General features: G+C 50.1%; 1 pseudogene; it reads right to left on the reverse strand.

Annotated features, from left to right (window-relative positions):
* Positions 1-2,508: 2,508 nt before the first annotated feature.
* LOC101642272 lies at positions 2,509-3,808 on the reverse strand (annotated as a pseudogene).
* Positions 3,809-4,820: the final 1,012 nt, after the last annotated feature.

Consider the following 4,820-nt stretch of genomic DNA (forward strand, 5'->3'; position numbering starts at 1 on the left):
ATGTACAAATGTGCTTTACACAACTGATGTGTGTATGGATTGTGATAAGAGTTGTATGAGCCCCTAATAAAATGATTAGAAAAGAAAACATTTTAATCACTCCTGACTCAAAGGCCCTGCTGGCCCAGCGGGTGGCATGGTCGGCTATAAACCACAGGCGAGCAGTGCAAACCCACAAGCTGCTCCAAGGAGCAAGGTGAGGCGTTCTGCTCCTGTAAATACTGACAGCCTCGAAAACCTGAGGTGCACGTGGACTCTGCCCTGTGGGGCAGCTCTGAGGGCTACCACTGTGCCTGTCAAAGGTGGAAAACAAGGCAGTGACGTCATGTTCCGGCTCCCACAGGCTTCACTGTATTCTCAAAGACAGTTAACTCAAGGACTATGCACTGTCCAGAGACATTACAGTTAAGATTAAAACCCAGCCATCATAATTTTTAAACTATAAAGTAATGCTCAAGCCTGCCCATATAAAGAGAAATGGAAAGTAACCTAGTTTGAGATCCTACTTCTCCCCCATACGTTGGCCAAATCTTGACAAGGTGTGCTGTCAATGGTTGACAAAAGGAACACTATTGGAGACTGGTGGAAAGGCAGAACGTGTCCATCGGATGCTGGCAAATGTGGCAATGCCTGACAGCACTCCGGGTGCCTTTCTCTTTTGACCCAGCAGTCTCACTGGGAGGGATCGAATCCAAAAATACCCTAGCATTTAAAGGATGCATGTGCCAGGCTGTCCGTGGCCACCGTCTTTGTAAGAGGAGAAGACCGGAAGCAGGCTTCAAATCCATCACCAGAAGCTAGTTGACCAAAGAGGGCGCATCTCCATGATGGACAGCGATGCAGCTGCATGAAAAATAAGAACAATTGCCCTTCATTGTTCTGGGGTGATCTCCAGAATCCAGCCTGGCTCAGAAGAGTGTATCTGATGTCGGGGGAACCAGTCTCCAACAGCCGAAGGGCCCAAAGAGCAAATGCACAGCGATGATATAGAAAGATGATAGTAAAGTCACAGAGGATAAGAAAGATAGGAGAGAGAGTAAATAAAGGAGTCAGGCACATTGTATGGTAGTGTACTCACCTCAGCCCCTCTTGATGGACCAAGCAGAACAGAGGGTGTTAGAGAGCTGGGAGAAGTGAGAGGAACCTTTTCTATCTTGGGTCTTTATAAGTAAGCTTAAGAAATGCATATTCAGTGATTACATACGTCACAAGGTGGGCAGTACCTACATGAAGGATCCCTGAGCTCACAGGTGAGGAAAACTAATGCCTGCATTGGGGGCAGGTAGGATATGGGTTGGGTGTCACGTGGGAAGAGAGAGGAAAAGGATCAGGTCTGCTTCTATAGGGAGACAGAATTAACCACGTGCTCCCTTTAAGGCTGAATGGCTGTTAGGGGAGCATCTGTGGGAATGTTACTTAAAGCAGGATCATGGACTTGGACTTGACCTCTAACTGACCAAAGTGGAGGCTTTCCTACCAGGGAAGACCAGCTTTCCAGACTCCTCTGCCATCAGTTAGGGAGTAGAGTCCTCCTCACATTTTCTTCAGTGTTAATTTCCCACATTTATAACACATAGACTTTTGGTATATAAAAAAGAGACTATAGAAATGTATAAGGAGCCCCAGTGATTACCCATTGGGCTACGATCCGCAAGATCAGCAGTTCGAAGCCACCAGAAGCTCTATGGCTTTCTACTCCCGGTAAGAGTTACAGTCTTGGAAACCCATAAGGTCAGTTCTACCCTGTCCTATAGGGTCACTATGAGTCGACATGGACTCGATGTCAGTGAGCTGAATGTATATTTATATTTAATTACGCATTAAAAAAAGAAAGAGTTGTGTAAAAAAAAATGGTAGAAGCAGTCACAAGAGGAAAGAGACCCTGGGTAGTGGGAAGGCTCAGTACTTGGCTGCTCACGGGAAGGGTGGCGGCCGAATTCATCCAGCAGCTGCTTGTAGGAAGCCCTGGATCTCCTCAGAAGACCCTGTGGAGTAGTGACAGACGATATTCCAGAGCGCGTGACTTCTCCCTCTGTAGAAAGAGCCCAATAGCAACGAGGTTTCTTTGTGGTTTTCCAAAAGGAGGGTGGAAGGCAGAGATAGAAATAGCAGGGAACAAAAGGCCCGATATTTATATCGCAGAAGCCCCACCAGGAAAGAGCAGGAGAAGGGATTACAAGGGTATTTGAGTACTAATAAGGAGCAGCCGAAAGAAGAAGATATTCTAGAACCGACTGTCTGACCATACAACTGTTTAATGTGACGCAGCCGTAGATGTCTACCATACGAGAACCAGATGTCACTAAAACTGGTTCTGAAAAAGAAGATTTGGTTTTATCTTTCTAAAGAACCCTGTCTAACACAACAAGTATATACGGTAAGAAAAATCATATGGTCATTTTGTTGTTGTTGTTGCTGTTGGCACCAGTGTTTATTTCAGGGGAAAGGCTCCACGGCCTGCGTCTGTCCTGGGGCAGGGGGTGGGGCGCAGCTTGGGTCTCCAGCTTCTCACTTGGCCTTCAGGTTACGGAATTTGCGTCCAGCAAAGACAGCCTTGACCCCAAGAGCCTCCTCGATCCTCACGAGCTGGTTGTACTTGGCCAGGCCCTCTGAGCGGCATGGGGCACCAGTCTTGATCTGTCCAGTGCAAGTTCCCACCGCCAGGCCAGCGATGAATGTGTCCTCAGTCCCCCCGGAGCAGTGGCTCACCATCACCCGCCAGCCATTAGACCGAGCCAGTGTGCAAGCCTGAATGGACTCCGTCACAGAGCCGATGTGGTTGACCTCCAGCAGCAGGCAGTTACAGGCCTTCTTCTCAACGGCCTGGGCAATCCTCTTGGGGTTGGTGACTGTGCGGTCATCTCCCACAATCTGGATGTCGACCCCCTTGAGGAAAGAGGTCCAGGTGGCCCGGTCTACCTGATCAAAGGGGTCTTCGATGGAGACAACAGGATAGTTCTTGACGAAGCTCTTGTACAGCCCCGCAGCTTCTCCCCAGTAATGTGCCGCATGGGGTCATCGGGCGACTTGAATTCCAGGTCGTATTTCCTGTTATGATAGAACTCAGACGCTGCCACATCCATGCCAATCACGACCTTGCATGGGTAGCCAGCTGCCTGGATGGCCGTCTTCAGCAACTCCAGGGCCTCGTTGTTCTCCGGGATGTTGGGTGCAAAGCTGCCTTCATTGCCCACATTGGTGGCATCCTTCCCATACCTGGATTTGATGACTCCCTTGAGGTGATGGTAGACCTCCGCACCAGTGCGCATGGCTTCACGGAGCTGGCTCCCACAGGCAGGATGATGCACTCCTGCATGGCCAGCTTGTTTCCCGCGTGGGAACCCCCACTGATGACATTGAAAGAAGACACTGGGAGAACGATCCTGGGTTCCCAGCCAGGTCTGCGATGTGACGGTAGAGCCGAACCCCCTTCTCGGCTGCTCCCGCTTTGCACACGGCCAGTGACAAGCCCAGGATGGCATTGGCCCCAAACTTGGACTTACTCTCGGTCCCATCCACCTCAATCATAAATGTGTCCACTTTGTTCTTGATCGACAACACTTAGTTTCTTTTCCAGCAGAGCAGGACCGTATGTCTTGTTGATGTGTTCTATAGCCTTCAGGACTCCTTTCCCCAGGTAGCGCAATTTGTCTCCATCTCTCAGTTCCAGCGCTTCGTAAATCCCCATGGAAGCTCTGCTGGGCACAGCTGCTCTGAATTGGCCCTTGGCTGTGTACAGGTCCACCTCAACAGTGGGGTTACCCCTGGAGTACAAGATTCCTCAGGCAAAGATTTTCTGCATGGCCATGACTGCGATGTCTTTGCTAGGGGCTTGGGGTGAGCTCGGAGACTAGGTGGCGGACAGTGGCCCGTATGATCATCTTAACAGATGCAGGAAAATATCTGGCAAAGTCTAACACCATTTATGTTTGTTGGGCCTGTGGCAGTTACATAATCTCCTGTCAACTTGCAAAGGGGTGGGGTCTAGCCTATCAATCAGACCATAGCCAATGAGGCCCTCTGTGTGGTCATGGCCTTCTCCTGAGGATTCTGGGAACTCCAGTATTCCCCCCTGGAAGCAGCAGAATCTCTGCTTGTCTCCCTGCGAGACATTCCTGTTGACAGGCCACCTGGAGCCATGATGATGGCAGCCAGAGCCCTGGAGCTGGAGGAGTCGCATAGAGACCCACACCAGTACTAAGATGCTTCCACCGCCACTGGATCCGCAAGATTTTCCACCCACTGGCCTGTGATCTTCCTGCACTCGGTGTCATTGCATGGGCTGCGTGAGTCTGGAAAGGAATTTACAGACTGGTATTGGACAGATGGGCTATAATATCATGGTCTTGATCTGGACTTGACTGGGATGTTTTCTTCATACACAATTACTCTTTGACATAAAACTCTCTCTTACTTACACACATATGAGTGTCTATGGATTTGTTTCTCTAGTCAACCCAGACTGACACAGGGCCCATTGTTGCGGTGTCAAACCACCGTGCTGAGGGACTTCCTTTCTTTCCATGCCCCTCTACCTTACCACGCATGACATCGGCATCGCTTCCAGAGTCTGCTCTCTCTCTCCTAAGGCTGCCTGGTGGCACAATGCTTATATGTTGCACTGCAGTTTGAAACCACGGGCCCACTCTGCAGGCAAAAGGCCAGGCTCAGAAACCCACAAGGGCCTTTCTGCCCTGTCCAGGACTGACTTGTTCTTTTTGCGATCCCACATAGAAGTCAGGGCTTGCCACTGGAGATCCCCTTGCAGAGGGGTCTCGGGGAGGAGATGAGCCAGTCAGGGTGCGATGTAACAACAATGA

The sequence above is a fragment of the Echinops telfairi genome, unplaced genomic scaffold, assembly GCF_000313985.2.
Source record: "Echinops telfairi isolate 266 unplaced genomic scaffold, ASM31398v2 ScPeMD7_655;HRSCAF=1070, whole genome shotgun sequence".
Classification (NCBI taxonomy): domain Eukaryota; kingdom Metazoa; phylum Chordata; class Mammalia; order Afrosoricida; family Tenrecidae; genus Echinops; species Echinops telfairi.